The sequence below is a fragment of the Mobula birostris genome, chromosome 2, assembly GCF_030028105.1.
Source record: "Mobula birostris isolate sMobBir1 chromosome 2, sMobBir1.hap1, whole genome shotgun sequence".
In the NCBI taxonomy this organism is placed as follows: domain Eukaryota; kingdom Metazoa; phylum Chordata; class Chondrichthyes; order Myliobatiformes; family Myliobatidae; genus Mobula; species Mobula birostris.
The window spans coordinates 207,732,863-207,750,637 of NC_092371.1; the positions used below are offsets into that span (position 1 = coordinate 207,732,863).

Genomic DNA, 17,775 nt, shown 5'->3' on the forward strand with positions numbered 1-17,775 from the left:
ACAGGGAAACTAAAGTTACCAGCTATTCCATTAATATTTCACAGGCACTGTTCCTCTTGCTGAACAACAGAAACAGAAATGGATGCAGTATCAAATGGACTCAGATTTAATTATTGAATCTGATAGGATACCAAATCCAATGTGTCAACAGCTTTTGGGTTTCAAACACCGTGGGATTAGTTACTTGTGTAGAAAATCCCTAACTCATCCAAGGTACATCTTCTGAGAGTATCTGCAATAAGACATCGATGTCATCATTCCAATCAATCCTGAGATATGATGTTCAGATCTTCTGCCACAGCCTGGCTGTTGGACATGTTTACAAGTTTGCCACTTTCCCAGTATCTATACATAGAATCCCTTCAGAAATACAGCTTGCTGAGGTGCAAAAGTATTTTCTGCAGCTGAAACAGGAAGATGGCATGATGAATCTGACAATTTTAAGAAGTTTTTTTAACTGAAGATTGGGTGAAAGATCTTTCCAAACTCGGTTGGTAAAATTTCCTCTCAATGAAGCTGATTGCTGCCATTTTCTGATGCTGCCTTTTTGAGGCAATGCCTTTTCAAAGTGTCCTGGATGCTGGGGAGGCTAGTGCCCATGATGGAGCTGGCTGAGTTTACAAACTTCCTGCAGCTTTTTCTGATCCTGTGCAGTGGCCTCTCCACACCAGACTGTGATGCAACCAGTTCGAATGCTCTTCACGGTACACCTGTAGAAAGTTTTGACGGTCTTAGGTGGTACCAAGTCTCCTCAAACTCCTGATGAAATATAGTCATCGTTGTGCCTTCTTTATAATTGCATCAATATGATAGATCTCTGGAGATGTTGGCACCCAGGAACTTGAAACTGCTCACCTTTTCCACTGCTGGTCCCTCAATGAAGACTGGTATGTGTTCCCTTGACTTTCCCTTCCTGAAGTACACGATTAATTCCTTGGTCTTACTGACAATGAGTGCAAGGTTGTTCCTGTGACACCAGTCAACCAGATGATCGATTTCGTTCACACCCCAAAACCCTTCCCTGCACCTCACTAAATCCTCTCCTTACACAGAAACCCTCACCCTCAAAGCTCCTGGTGCCTTCTAGCTATTTGTGCTGTTGGAGCACCCAGCAGTCCCAGCCTGGTTCACACTAACACCTACAGTACATTACAATTGTGACTGAACTACAGATGAGGATAATTCTCATAATTGATGTCAATTGACCCAGAAGAAAAAGTGATCTTTGAGAAAAGGCCTCAGTGCAACTATGGAGCACTGTTCTTTAGTTACACTCATACTGGGATCCCAAGAAACTCAAAGGTCAGAAGAAATGGAGTAAGGATCAGAATTCCAGAATGTACAATGCATTGGTGAATTCATGTGGACATCAGTAAATTAGAAAAAAGTAGAGGGAAGATACAGGAAGCAGCAATCACTTAGTGAGAAAGGCATTGTTTAGTAGCAACGAGTGATGAGATTACTGGAATAGTAACTATCCAGGAGACTTGACCACTATGTTACTATTCAATAGGAAAATGAGACATAATAGGAACTCTGGTACTGACAGATTTTATAGGTGTATGAGATTGTGAATCATTCAACTTTATTGCAGATGGTCACCAAATATACCAATGAACTCTGACTCTCACCCTCAACGTATATTACAGTTAAAGGATGGCACTCAAAACTCCAATCCAGAAACAGCTGTTCCACCACACAACTGTAAGTGCATTAATCTAAATTATAGATGTCAAGGCAATTACTTCCCACATAATTACTCCTATAAAGAAACCAAGTGTCACACACGTCAGAGGAAAAGACACCAATCAGAATCAGGTTTAATTTCACTGGCATGTCATGAAATTTGTTAACTTTGCAGAAGCAGAACAATGCAATACATGATAAATATGCGTAGAAATAAATTATAAGTATATATGTATACTAAGTAGTTAAATTAAAAATAGTGCAAAAACAGAAATAATATTTAAAAAGTGTGGTCAACAAACTCAGATATCTTGGCAGCCTAATAACAAATGATGGCAGGTGCAACATAGATATCAAATACACTGCGAAAGAAGCTTTCCAAAAAATGAAGACCTTATTAATAGACAGAAAAATGAGCACTTACACTAAAAACAGAATACTGCAGTGCTACATTTATTCTATCCTGACTTATGGAAGTGAATTCTGGACCATTTCCCCAGCAATTGAAAAGAGACTAGAAGCAGCTGAATTATGGTTCTACAGGAGAATGTTAAAAATACCATGGACCACACACACACATCAAACGAAGAGCTTCTCAGAAGAGCCCAAGCAGTTCGATCACTCATACCAACAATAAGAGAAAGACAACTCAGATTCCTAGGAGACATCATGCGGAAAGATGAACTAGAAAAACTCAGTCTCTGAAAATATCGAGGAGAGCAAACCTGGAGGAAGACCTTGGCTTATGTACATCAAAAGCCTAGCCAGGTGGCTACACATCGAGGAAATGGAAGTCATTCAAAGAACGAGGGATAGATCTATATGGAAAACCGGTCACCAACATCCGCATTGGATATGGTACCTAGTCAGACAGGCAGGTGTTGTTCATGGGTTCAATATCCATTTAGAAATTGAATGGCAGAGGGGAAGAAACTGTTCCTGAATCACTGAGTGTGTGTCTTCAGGCTTTCCCTACCTCCTTCCTGCCAGTGACAATGAGAAATGAGGGCATGTCCTGGGTGGCAGGGATCTTTGATGCTGGACACAGCCTTGCTAAGACACCGCTCCTTGAAAATGTGTTGGATACCACAGAGGCAAGTACCCATGATGGAGCTGACTAATTTTTCAACTTTTTACAACATAGTTCAATCCTGTGCAGTCCCCTCTCCCCGTATCACACAGTGATGCAGCCAGTCAGAATGCTCTCCACGGTATATCTTTAGAAGTTTTCAAGTGTTTTAGGTGACAAACCAAGTTTCCTCAAATTCCAAAATAAAATATAGCCATTGTCTTGTCTTTTTTATAGCTGCATCAAAATGTTGTGAACAGGTTAGGTCGTCAGAGATATTGACCCCCAAGAACTTGAAATTTCTCACTCTCTCCACTTCTGATCCCTTTCTGAGGGTTGTTTTGTGATCCCTCATTCTACCTTTCTGAGGTCCACAATCAGTTCTTTGGTCTTTTGTTACATCAGAGTAGAGCTCATATCTGTATGTGAGATGTCATAAAGAAGTGCTGTTTTCAAAGGTTTAAAGGTCCAACTTAATGTCAGAGAAATGTATACAAAATACATCCTGAATTGTTTTTTCTTTGCAACCATCAATGAAAACAGATAAGTGCTCCAAAGAATGAATGGTAGATAAACATAAGAACCCTGAACTCCCCCCCCCCCACCGCCAGTTCACCCCCTCCCACATGGAAGCAGCAGTGAGCAACAATCGTCCCTCCCCCACTGGCAAAAAAAAGCAAGCATCAGCACCATCACCAATGCAATATTGGAAGAGTAAAGGAAGGGCTGCAATTAGTGTGAAATCAACAACACATCAGACCTGAGCTAGACCAGGCAGACTTTAATGTGTCGAACATATGCACCACAAGTGATGTTAGTGTGAAGCAACAAGACTTTAATGTCACTGTGGTTATCAGGTGCAAGTCATATGTAAAGCACATTATTCAGTGGCTGATTATTCAACTACCGTACATGCAACTAGGAACATTTATCCAACCACCCTCTGAGAAACATGATCATTCTTTAATCTTACTTAGGCAAAATTTGAACTTAGTTTCAAAGCCCTCAGTTACCAAGATTTGTAGCTGACAAAGCTATTGAATGCAACACTAGACTGACACTGTTTTGACAAGGATTTGTCCAGAAGACCCAAACATGCCTTTTGTGTATTCATACAGACATCAAAATATCCTTCTGATAGTTTTGAGTTTCTGCATGAATCCTCAGAAGGCATCTTTACGGATATAGTTGTGAAAATGCAGTGAAGTCTCCAAGGGTACCTCCACAGTATACAAGAAAAAGGGCACATTATCAAACCTGATGTTATAACCCATCCACTACAAACTATATACAAACCTTTTGCATCAGTCTTCACTGTGGAAGACACTAGCAGTATGCCTGATGTTGTAGTGCATGAAGAAGAGAAGTGGATGCAGTTACTGTTACAAGAGAGAAGGTGCTCAAAAAGCTGAAAGACCTAAAGGTACATAAAGTCACCCAGACTAGATGAACTGCACCCTACGGTTCTGAAATAGGTAGTGTTAGAGGTTGTTGTGGCATTAGAAATGATCTTTCAAAAATCATTGGACTCTGGCATGGTACCAGAGGACTGGAAAATTGCAAATGTCACTCCGTTCTTTAAGAAAGGAGAAAGGCAGCAGAAAGGAAATTATAGACCAGCTAGCCTGGCCTCAGTGGTTGGGAAGATGTTAGAGTCAATTGTTAAGGATGAGGTGATGGAGTACTCAGTGACACAGGACAGGATGGTACAAAGTTAGCATGATTTCATTCATGGCAAATCCTGCCTGACGAACTTGTTGGAATTCTTTGAGGAGATTACAAGTAGGATAGATAAAGGGAATGTAATGCATGTTGTATATTTGGACTTTCAGAAAGCCTTTGACAAGGTGCTATACATGAGGCTGCTTGCCAAGTTAAGAGTCTGTGGTATTACGGGTAAGTTACTAAGATGGTTAGAACATTGGCTGATTGGTAGGAGGCAGCAAGTGAGAATAAAAGGATCCTTTTCTGGTTGGCTGCCTGTGACTAGTGGTGTTCTACAGGGGTCAGTGTTGGGACCGCTTCTTTTTATGCTGTATATAAATGATTTAGATGATGGAACAGATGACTTTGTTGTCAAGTATGCAGATGATACGAAGGTTGATGGAGGGGCAGGTAGTGTTGAGGAAACAGGTAGGATGCGAAGAACAAACAGATTTGGAGAATGGGCAAGAAAGTGGCAAATAAAATACAATGTTGGAAAATGAATGGTCATGTACTTTGGTAGTGGAAATAGATGTGCAATCTATTTTCTAAACGGGGAGAAAGTCCAGGAATCTGAGATCCAGAGGGTCTTGGGAGTTCTTGTGCAAAGCACCCTGAAGGTTAACTTGCAGGTTGAGTCGGTGGTGAGGAAGGCAAATGCAATGTTAGCATTCATTTCAAGAGGTCTTGAACAGGGATGTGATGCTGAGGTTTTATAAGACACTAGTGAGGCCTCACCTTGAGTATTGTGTACAGTTTTGGGCCCTTCATCTTAGAAAAGATGTTCAGGCATTGGAGAGGGTCCAGAGAAGGTTCACAAGGATGATTAGAGAAATGAAAGTGTAATCATACGAAGAACGTTTGATGACGCTGGGTCTGGACTTGCTGTAATTCAAAAGGATGAGGAGGGATCTCATTGAAACCTTTCAAATGTTGAAAGGGCTAGACAGAGTAGATGTGGAAAGGATGTCTCCTATTTTGGGAGAGTCTAGGACAAGAGATCACAGCCTCAGGATAGAGGGGCACCCTTTCAAAACAGAGATGCAGAGAAATTTCTTTAGCCAAAGGGTGGTGAATTTGTGGAATTTGTTGCCACATACAGCCAGTTTGTTGGGTGTATTTAAGGTAGAGATTGATGGGTTCTTGATTGGACATGGCATCAAAGGTTACGGAGAGATGGCTGGGAACTGGGAATTGAGGAGGAGATTAAAAAAAAGAATCAGCCATGATTGAATGGTAGAGCAGACTCAATGGGCCAGATGGCCTAATTCTCCTCCTATGTCTTGTGGTCTGTGGTCTGTGGTCTTGTAACCTGTGCCTTATTCCTTAAAAAGTCAAGTGGAAGGAAGAACATGCTAAACTTGGAAAAGGTAGAGATTTGCAGTCAGCCTGTGGATAATTCCAATAACAATGAAACTTAAGACGGATATGACAGAATGTACAGTGATAATAAAAATAAATTAGGTAATTTATGATGTGTAACTTCTGCCAACATCTCAAGACCTGCATGTAGAAATGGCTGGAGTATAGCTCTTCACGTAATTGGATTTATCACAGACGCATGTTCAGCTAGGTCTGAATGAGAAAAATTAGTTAAATTTCATTGTCAAGATACTCAAGTTTGTATTTATATATTGCTGTACAGAGTTAACTCTTCATGTTAAATCCTCAATGTGAAATTTAAATAATCCATTTATATTTTTGTTAAACCAAGATTTGTGGACCTTGGTTCAAAAGCAGATTATAATAGATTACAGTAAGAGCAAAGCTGATACCATATTGAAGTAAAAAGAATATGGCAGAGCTCAGATCTTTACTCAGGTCTTCATTCAGTATTAATCTAGATTCTTAGTAGGTAAAGCTGCGGGGATGACATTGTAACACCTTCCTAAGAAGATGAGAGGGAACCTGGACAGCTCATCACCAATCAGTACTGTATATTTGATTGATATATTAACATATTGAAGAGTGAGCCTCTATTGGCTATCCAGATATGATAAGGTCTCTGTGAAGTGTGGATCATGAAGTAGGTTCTCTCATTAGCTATGTTAATTATGATAGACAAGGAAAATAAACAGCGTATATGAGAGGTGATTGATAGGTTTGTGGCCTAAGGTAGGAGGAGTCAATTTTAAAAAACCTAGCACATTTATTTTTCAACATAGTCCCCTCCTACATTTACACACACAGTCCAGAGGTCGTGGAGCATACAGATCTTGGGCATCCAGAAAGTGTCCACAGCAGCAGTGATTGATAAGTTTGTGGCCTAAGGTAGAAGGAGATGAGTTATATAGCTCTCGTTACATGCGCATGCAAGTCAACTCTTTGAGTGATTTTGCAGAAAGTTTGGTTAATAACTCATCTCCTTCTACCTTAGGCCACAAACTTATCAATCACCCCTGATGAGTTATTAATTGATGTTATTAACCTCAAACCCCCACACACAAAAAATTAGAAAGATCGAGCAAAATCAGAGAATATAAAAAACTATAAGACCAAAAGAAAAAAATCTATAGTCCAAATCCAAATCCATATCCAAAACAAGAAAACCTGGGTAGCATTCTCCGGACAAGGCAGCAGGCTCTTCCCTCTCAGGTCGCAGAGCGATCAGCAGCAATCAAAAAGCAGGTACTGGCCGTCTCCTTCCATATTCGCCTTGATATGTCAATCTCCTTCATCACTTTAATCAACGAAATGGAGTCAAACGTTCACTCACACCCATCCCAGGCTCGCCATCTCTGCCTGCTGGAATCCTGTCAGAGACTTCAAAGCTCTGGATCATCCAAACAATCTCAAAACTGCAAATCACAGACTCTAATAGTTCCAGAACCACATTCGACACAAAAAAAATGTAAAAGGCATGATAGAAATGAAATATCTGGTTTCATAATCTATACAGAAGATGTTGATTGAAGGAGCATTGTACACAGACACCATCTTGACTGGAAGTCTTTCCTCGCTTCCCTACTGTTACTTTTTTCTCATCATTTTGAAGTTTAAAAATGCTAAAAATTCCAGTTATTAGCATTTGACATATCTGAGCTAACTCTCCTGTTTTAGCATACACTTCTCCCAGTGCCTATCAATATTTACTGTATTATTTTTGAAAGCTTCTCAAAAAACTACTTTCCTTTTATGACCTGAAACATAAATTAGAAAAGCAACAACTTGGTCTTCATAGAAGTTCAGCTATTTTAATATAGTTTGCCTTCATAATTAGGATTTTTCTACAACTGAAAATGACCTATAGTGCCAAATACAAGTTGGTGTTAGGGAGCTATATATATATAAACAGTTTGCATGATGACCTGGCCATATTTAATGGTGGACAAAGTAATATAATAACTTAAACAGTTATTAGATTATGGTACAATGATTAATTGTAATTTTTAATTACAATGCACAACATTTTTAAGGCAGGTGGATGGCGGTAGGAAGGCACAACTGCAGTGAACTCATATCTCTTATTAAAACCCTTTCTAATGGAATATATGCCAATAACAATAAACCAGTCTGCTGGTTCCAGGCTACCATCTTCACCAGCTCACGTGCCTTGCTGAGCCATGAGATAACCTAAGTTCAGGTTGTAGACCAGGTAAGCCCAAAATTGCAGGAATTCAGAGTACTTACTGTGGGGCTGAGAGTATGAGAATGCTGCCCCGAAGTGTACTTCACAATCTGTCATCAGTCCTCAGAAATTTCAATCACCATCTTAACCAGTTACAGACTTCTGATTTCTGTAATGGAAAAGTCTGAATAATGGCAATGTGTTAACAGAATGGTAAATCTGTGGACCAACAAAGCTAAGTAACAGTCTTTGGAATTTGTTGCCACAGGAGGCTGTGGAGGCTAAGTCATTGGATGTAATTAATGCAGAGGTTGATGGATTCTTGATTGGTCATGGCATGAAGAGATACGGGGAGAAGGCAGGAGATAGGGGCTGAGAAGGAAAATGGATCAGCCATGATGAAATTGCAGAACCGACTCGATGGACCCAGTCACTGCTCTCCTACCAGTGTGTCCCCCTCAATAGTATCCAAAGTGGTGTACTTATTATTAAGGGGAACAGCCACAGGGATACTTTGCACTACCTGTCTATTTCCCTTCTTTCTCCTGACAGTCACCCAGTTAACTATGTCCTACCTCCCTGTAGCTCCTATCTATCACTTTCTCAGTCTCTCGTCTGAGCTGAAGGTCATCGAGCTGCAGCTACTTTTCCTTAACACGTTCTCTAAGAAGCTGCAGCTTGTGCATCTGCTGCAGATGTGGTTATCCAGGAGGCTGGAGGTCTCCCAGAATTCCTATATCTTACACACAGAACAAAACACTGACCCTTACTGCACTAACTGTGACCTAACAGACAAAGAATGAAGAATAAATATGGCAAGACAAAGAAACTTACCAGATACTTACCTCACCCAAGGCTAATGAGTCAAAGCAACTCACAATAATGGCTGTTCCAAGAATGTCTGCTCTGCTTGTGCCTGCCTTTTTCTTTATTCGCCCTTTCTAATGAAACCCATTCAATAATTGGTCACAGTCCAACTCCAAAAAACTGCAGCGAAGTTCTGCCTTTTCCTGCCATCCAGTCATCATCTTTTGCATACCAAGGATTTTTGTATACCACTCTGTTTGTAAGTAAGTTAACCAAGGCAGGAGCAATTTAATTACTATCTCTACTCTAGTTGCTGCCATATTTGCATCTTTGGCTTTATTGGAAGTAATTCCAATGTATTGAAATGTGCCTAATATTGTTCAGCTCAATATTAACCATATAACAATTACAGCACGGAACCAGGCCATCTCGGCCCTTCTAGTCCGTGCCGAATGTTTACTTTCACCTAGTCCCACCGACCTGCACTCAGCCCATAACTCTCCATCCCTTTCCTGTCCATATACCTATCCAATTTTTCTTTAAATGACAATATCAAACCTGCCTCTACCACTTCTACTGGAAGCTTGTTCCACACAGCCACTACTCTCTGAGTAAAGGAGTTCCCCCTCGCGTTACCCCTAAACTTTTGCACCCTAACTCTCAACTCATGTCCTCTTGTTTGAATCTCCCCTACTCTCAATGGAAAAAACCTATCCAAGTCAACTCTATCTATCCCCCTCATAATTTTAAATACCTCTATCAAGTACCCCCTCAACCTTCTACGCTCCAAAGAATAAAGACCTAACTTGTTCAACCTTTCTCTGTAACTCAGGTGCTGAAACCCAGGTAACATTCTAGTAAATTTTCTCTGTACTCTCTCTATTTTGTTGACATCTTTCCTATAATTCGTTGACCAGAACTGTACACAATACCCCAAATTTGGCCTTACGAATGCCTTGTACATTTTTAACATTACATCCCAACTCCTATACTCAATGCTCTGATTTATAAAGGCCAGCACACCAAAAGCTTTCTTCACCACCCTATCCACATAAGATTCCACTTTCAGGGAACTATCCACCATTATTCCTAGATCTCTCTGTTCTACTGCATTCTTCAATGACCTACCATTTACCAAGTATGTCATATTTTGATTAGTCCTACCAAAATGTAGCACCTCAGACTTACCAGCATTAAACTCCATCTGCCATCTTTCAGCCCACTCTTCTAACTGGCCTAATTCTCTCTGCAAGCTTTGAAAACCTGCTTCATTATCCACAATGCCACCTATCTTAGTGTCATCTGCATACTTACTAATCCAATTTACCACCCCATCATCCACATCATTAATATATATGACAAACAACATTGGACCCAGTACAGGTCCCTGAGGCACATCACTAGTCACCATTCTCCAATCTGTCAAACAGTTATCCACCACTACTCTCTGGCATCTCCCATCCAGCCACTGTTGAATCCACTTTACTACTTCCATATTAAAACCTAACGATTGAACCTTCCTAACTAACCTTCCATGTGCAACCTTGTCAAAGGCCTTACTGAACTCCATATAGACAACATCCACCGCTTTACCCTTGTCAACTTTCCTAGTAACCTCTTCAAAAAATTCAATAAGATTTGTCAAACATGGACTTCCACGCACAAATCCATGTTGACTGTTCCTAATCAGACCCTGTCTTTCCAGATACTTATATATACCATCTCTAAGAATACTTTCCATTAATTTACCCACCACTGACATCAAATTTACAGGCCGATAATTGCTAGGTTTACTCTTAGAACCCTTTTTAAACAATAGAACAACATGAGCAATACGCCAGTCCTCAAGCACCATCCCTGTTTCTAATGACATTTGAAATATTTCTGTCAGAGCCCCTGCTATTTCTACACTAACATCCCTCAAGGTCCTAGGGAATATCCTGTCAGGACCTGGAGACTTATCCACTTTTATATTCCTTAAAAGCGGCAGTACTTCTTTCATCATCATAGTTTCCATAACTTCCCTACTTGTTTCCCTTACCTAACACTATTCAATATCCTTCTCCTTAGTGAATACCAAAGAAAAGAAATTGTTCAAAATCTTTCCCATCTCTTTTGACTCCATACATAGCTGTCCACTGTGATTCTCTAAGGGACCAATTTTATCCCTCACTATCCTTTTGCTATTAATATAACTGTAGAAACCCTTTGGATTTATTTTCACCTTACTTGCCAAAGCAACCTCGTATCTTTTAGCTTTTCTAATTTCTTTCTTAAAATCCTTTTTACATTCTTTATATTCCTCGAGCTCCTCATTTTCTCCATGCTGCCTACATCTATTGTAGATATCTCTCTTTTTCTGAACCAAGTTTCTGATATCCCCTGAAAATCATGGCTCTCTCCTTTCCTTTCCCTTCAACCTAACAGGAACATAAAGATTCTGTACCCTCAAAATTTCACCTTTAAATGACCTCCATTTCTCTATTACACCCCTCCCATAAAACCAAATGTCCCAATCCACTCCTCCTAAATCCTTTCACATCTCCCCAAAGTTAGTCTTTCTCTAATCAAAACTCTTAACCCTGGGTCCAGACCGATCCTTCTCCATAATTATATTGAAACTAATGGCAATGTGATCACTGAACCCAAAGTGCTCACCAACACATAACTCCGTCACCTGACCTAGCTCATTCCCTAACAGGAGATCCAACACTGCTGCTTCTCTAGTTAGTATCTCTATGTATTGCTACAAAAAACTATCCTGCACACATTTTACAAACTCCAAACCATCCAGCTCTTTTACAGTATGGGCTTCCCAGTCCATGTGTGGAAAATTAAAATCTCCCTCAATCACAATCACAACAATGTATTGCTACAAAAAACTATCCTGCACACATTTTACAAACTCCAAACTATCCAGCTCTTCTACAGTATGAACTTCCCAGTCCATGTGTGGAAAATTAAAATCTCCCTCAATCACAACCTTTGCTTACTACAAATATCTACTATCTTCTTACAAATTTGCTCCTCCAATTCTCGCTCCTCATTAGATGGTCTATAATACACCCCTGTAAGTGTTACTACACCTTTCCCATTCCTCAATTCCACCCAAATAGCCTCCCTAGATGAGCCCTCTAATCTGTCCTGACAGAGCACCGCTGTAATATTTTCTCTGACAAGCGATGCAACACCTCCCCCTCTTGTCCCTCCGATTCTATCACAACTGAAGCAATGAAATTCAGGAATATTTAGTTGCCAATCACACCCCTCCTGCAACCATGTTTCACTAATAGCTACAACATCATACTTCCAGGTGTCAATCCATGCTCTAAGCTCATCCACCTTTCTTACAATGCTCCTAGCATTAAAATAAATTCATTTAAGAAACGTTCCACCTCTTACTCTCTTTTTATCACTAACGGTGCAAACAACTTTACTATCTTCTATTTCTTTCTTCTCCCCTACATCTGTTCCTACACTCTGGTTCTCCTCCCACCTTATATCTAGTTTAAATCCACTGGTGCCTCTCTAGCAAACCTACCTGCAAGAATATTTGTTCCCCTCCAGTTCAGATGTAAACCATCCCGCCGGAACAGGTCCCACCTTCCCTGTAAAACTGCCCAATTATCTATAAATCTGAAGCCCTCCCTTCTGCACCGTGTCTTCAGCCACATGTTGATCTGTGCTATCTTACTATTTCTAAACCCGCCTGCACGTGGCACTGGTAGCAATCCTGAAATTACTATCCTGGAGGTTCTGTCATTTAACTTGGTGCCTATCTCCCTAAACTCACCTTTCAGGACCTCCTCACTCTTCCTACCCATGTCATTGATCCCTACATGGACCACGACATCTGGCTGCTCACCCTCCCTCTTGAGAATACTGAGAACTTGATCCGAGATATAGCCGACCTTGGCACTAGGGAGGCAACAGACCCTCTGGGATTCTCGATCTTTTCCACAGAACTTCTTATCTGTCCCCCTAACTATCGAATGCCCTGTCACTACTGCTCTCCTCTTTTCCCTCTTTCCCTTCTGAGCTGAGGGTCCAGTCTCGGTGCCAGAGACACAACCACTACAACTTGTCCCTGGTTGGTCATCCCCATCAACAGTATTCAAAATGATATACTTGTTATTGGTGGGAACGGCCACAGGGGTGCTCTGCTCATTCTGTCTATTCCCCTTCCCTCTCCTGACAGTCTCCTAGCTACCTGTCCCCTGACTCTCAGGGGTGACTATCTCCCTGTAACTCCGATTATTTCTGCCTCTGCCTCATGAATGATCCGAAGTTCATCCATAGAGTGCATTAGCAAGGTGTTCCTCTTTGATGTTTTAATGGTAAACAACTATTTAGACTAAATAGATTTATCACATAGTTAAATAATGCAATTATGAAAGATAAAATAACATGTTAAACACACACATAATTTAAGTATGGTATCATATAGATCCTAGCCTGATTCTGAGATAGGCATTTTCAAGTGTCAGTGGAGACTCAATCAGGTTTAATAACAAGAGTAAAACAGAACGGAAAACAAATCTGTGTTCTTCTCCATTACAGCCAAGATCCCTCACCTGAGTCTATCCAGTTTGCCTGCATTTGACACATCTCTTGCTCTTCTCTCTACTACCATTGGAGAGAGGTGAAGTTTGGGAGCAGATATGGCACTGCAGCCATTGGGCTCCTGCACTGGTTTCACTCACCTTAGAGCTGAGCTGACTCCTCAGGCTGTGGACTCACCTTCAGCACTCTGCAGCTCATAGTCTATTTATTATTCATCCACTTTAGATTTTTGTGTATGAGAGAGGGGTTGAGGGCTTGATGTTATTTGTCACTTGGCTTTTTTTTGCATTGGAGGGGCTTGGGGGTTAGGGGTTTGATGTTTTAGCTGCTGTGTCCAGGTGGACAATCCGCTTTGTGCAAGGGAGGGGTTCAGAGCTCCGAGGTTTGCAATTTTTGTTTCTTTTCCTTTTTCGGGTGGGAGGGGGTTGATGTCTTTTCTTTCAACAACTTTCTTGGATTTCCTGTACTTTCATGGCTACCTGGAGAAGACTAATCTCAGAGTTGTATTCTGTGTACATACTTTGATAGTAAAATGAACCTTTGAGCCTTTGAAGTAAAATAATACATGTAGAAGCTTGGACTTGAGTTAACTGCTCATTAGAATAGAACAAATACAAAAATAGTACAGAGAGAAATATTTGAAGATCTGTAGTAAGCTAAAGTATAGAAACAAGTAGTATACACTTAATGATTAGTTCACTAAACATGGGAATGATAGTCTTGACTGATCTATAGACTGATCTATAAAAGATAACTACTGACATCTTTTATAAACCCACTGATTCCCACAGCCGCTTGGATTATACCTCTTCCCACCCTGTCGCTTGTAAAAATGCCATCCCTTCTTTCATTTCCTCCATCTCCACTGCATCTGCTCTCAGGATGAGTCTTTTCATTCCAAAACCAATGAGATGTCCTCCTCCTTCAAAGAAAAGGGCTTTCCCTCCTCTACCATCAACACTGCCCTTGACTGCCTCTCTTCTACTTCGCAGATGCATGCCCTCACCCCATCCTTCCTCTTGTCCTCACCTACCACCCTACTAGACTCTGCGTCCAACACGTAATTCTCTGTAACTGCTGCCATCTCCAACTGGATCCCACCACCAAGTACATCTTTCCCTCCCCTCCCCCCAGGTTCCACTTTTCGCAGGGAACGCTCCCTACACGACTCCCTTGTCCATTCGTTCCTCCCCACTGATCTTTCTCCTGGCACTCATACTTGCACAGACTAATGATAAAATAAGTCAAGGTCAGCATGCTTCCTGTAAAGGGAAATCTTGCCTGACAAATCTGTTAGAACTCTTTGAGGAAGTGACAAGCAGGGCAAACAAAGGAGAGGTAGTGGATGTCATTTACTTAGATTTTCAGAATGCATTTGATAAAGTGCCTTACATGAGGCTGCTTAACAAGATAAAATCCTATGGTGGTATTAGGGAGGGAGGGAGGAAGATTAACTGACTGACTGTGGTATGTCGAATTACTGGGTGAATGAGTAATCGTTGGGGTACTGCAAATCTGTGTCTTAATGCTTTCTACACACTTGAGTGGTTGGTGGATGGTGCTGATGCTTTTTTGCTGGTGGGAGTAGGGGATTCGTTGCCTTACTGCTGCTTGTGTGTGGGAGGGGGAGCTGGGGGAGGAGCTTTAGGGTTCTAATGTTTTAGCTGTCTTTCATTCTTTGGGGCACTCTGTTTTCGTGGATGCTTGTAAAGAAAAAGAATTTCAGGATGTATATTGTATACATTTCTCTGACATTAAATGTAGCTATTGAAACCTACTGCAATATACTGCCATGGAATGGCTGACATGCAGGAGGCAGTGGGTGGAATAAATGGGGGCCTTTTCTGGTTGACTGCCAGTGACTAGTGGTGTTCCTCAGGAGTCATTATTGGGACCACTAATTTTCACATTGTTTGTCAATGATTTAGATAATGGAATTGATGACTTTGAGGCAAAGTTTGCGGATGATATGAAGATAGGTGGAGGGATAGGTAGTGCTGAGGAAGCAATGCGATTGCAACAGGACCTAGACAAATTGTAAGAACGGACAAAAAAGGCAGATGGAATACAGCGTTGGGAGATGTATGATGATGCATTTTGGTAAAAGGAACAATAGTGCAGATTATTATCTAAATGAGGAGAAGGTTCAAACATCAGAGGTGCAAAGGGACTTAGGAGTCCTTGTTCGAGACTTCCAGAGGAAGTCTGTGACAAAGAAGGCAAATGCAATGTTCATATTTATCTCAAGGGCAATAGAATAAGAGGAGATAATGCTGAGCCTTTATAAGACACTAGTCCAGCCGCACTTGGAGTATTGTCAACAGTTGTGGGCCTCTTATCTCAGAAAGGATGTATTGTCATTGCAGACAGTCCAGGGACAGTTCGCGAGGATGATTCTGCGAATGAAAGGATTAACATGTGAGCAGCGTTTGGTGGCTCTGGACCCGTACTCACTGGAATTTAGAAAAATGTGTGGGGAAATCATTGAAACCTACCAAATGTTGAAAGGACTAGATATTTAAGGCAGAGATAAATATGTTCTCGATTAGCCAGGGCATCAAAGGGTATGGGATGAAAGCAGGGGAATAGGGATAACTGGAAGAAGTGGATCAGCCCATGATTGGATGGTGGAGCGGACTCGATGGGCCAAATGGCCTACTTCTGCTTCCATATCTTATGATCTTATGATAGAATGGAGAGGCTGTTTCCTGTGGTGGGGGTATCCAGAACTAGAGGGCACAACCTCAAATGTGAGGGATGACCTTTTAGATCAGAAGTAAGAAGGACTTTTTTTAGCCAGAGAGTGATGAATCTGTGGGCTTCCTTGCATTTTATTCATCTAGACATATCTGTAATATACAGATTCCAGACGTGCTCATTTTAATATCAAATAATGACATGTAACGTGAGATCTCCCAACCCATTGTAAGGTCATTGGTGACACCAGAAAGATAAACTTTGCTGAAACCTGAGAGCTTGTGAATTATAAAGCATCTAAGAGTAAATTGTGCAGCAACAAATGCTGAATATTTTATGCTGGCCTTTCTGTATCTGCTCATTGGCAAAAACCTGATACACTGATGCTTAAATAATTTACATACCAGGGGCTTCCAGGTACAGGGTAGGTGCCAAGAAGCTGTTTCCTCTACATGCACAAGAATTAGAGGATATAGGCTGACTTATCTCAGAATAATTTCACCTGAGTTATAAGGAAAAGTTGGATAGTGAAGGACCTCATTCCCTTGAGTTCAGGACAATGAGATATCTTTTAGATGTATGGGAGAATGAGGTATCTTTTAGATGTATGGGAGAATGAGGTATCTTTTAGAGATGTACAAAATTATGAGGAACATAGGTGAATGCTTGCAGACAATTTTCCCCTCAGGTTGATAAGACTAGAACTAGCAGTCATTGGTTAAGTATTCAATGGGAGTTTGAGGTGGAAATTCTTCACTCAGATTGTAGTACAAGCTGCCAGCAGAAATAGTCCTCATCAGTCCTCATTGAGGGGTCAACAGTGGAATAGGTGAGCACCTTCGAGTTTTTGTGTGTCTACATCTCTGAAGATGTATTCTCGGCCCAGCACATTGATGCAATCATGAAGGAGGCATGCCAGAGTCCATATTACATTAGGAGTTTGAGAAGGTTTGGTATGTTACCAAAGACTCTCAGCAAATTTCTACAAATGCATCATGAGGGCATTCTGACCTGTTGCAGCATCATCTGGTGTGGAGGCACCAATGCACAAGATCAGAAAAAAGGTTGTAAAGGGTTGTAAAGTGCTTTATTAATGCTGAGGCTTTATAGGGCACTGGTGAGGGATCACTGGGTTATTGTGAGAAGTTTTGGGCCTATTATCTTAAAAAGAACGTGCTGACACTGGAAAAGGTTCAAAGGAGGTTCACAAAAATAACTCCAAAATTGAATGGCTTGTTTGAAGAATGTTTGATGGCTCTGGACCTGTATTCATTGGAATTCAGAAGAATGAGGGGTGACCTCATTGAAATCTATCAAATGGTGAAAGGCCTTTATAGAGTGGATATGGAGAGGATGTTTCCTATGGTGGGAGAGTCTAAGACCAGAGGACACAGCCTCAGAATAGAGGGGAGTCATTTTAGAATGAAAATGAGGAGGAATTTCATTAGCCACAGAATGACTCCTCATTAAATCCTTTACAACCCTCTGTTTTTTTCTGATCTTGTGCATTGTGGAGCTCTTCACCACAGGCAACTGTGGAGGCCAAGTCTTTATGTATATTTAAGGTAGCGGTTGATTGGTCAGGGCATGAAGTGAAATGGGCAGTAGGCAGGAGATTGGGGCTGAGGGGAGAATTGGATCAGACGATGAAATGGCAGAGCAGATTTGATGGGCCAAATGG

At 41.1% G+C, this 17,775-nt stretch overlaps 1 protein-coding gene across 1 annotated transcript in view; it reads left to right on the forward strand.

Annotated features, from left to right (window-relative positions):
- The window catches only part of otofa (otoferlin a), a 374,531-nt gene that overhangs the window by 104,898 nt on the left and 251,858 nt on the right, over positions 1-17,775 (forward strand). The gene's annotated exons all lie outside the window — the stretch shown is intronic.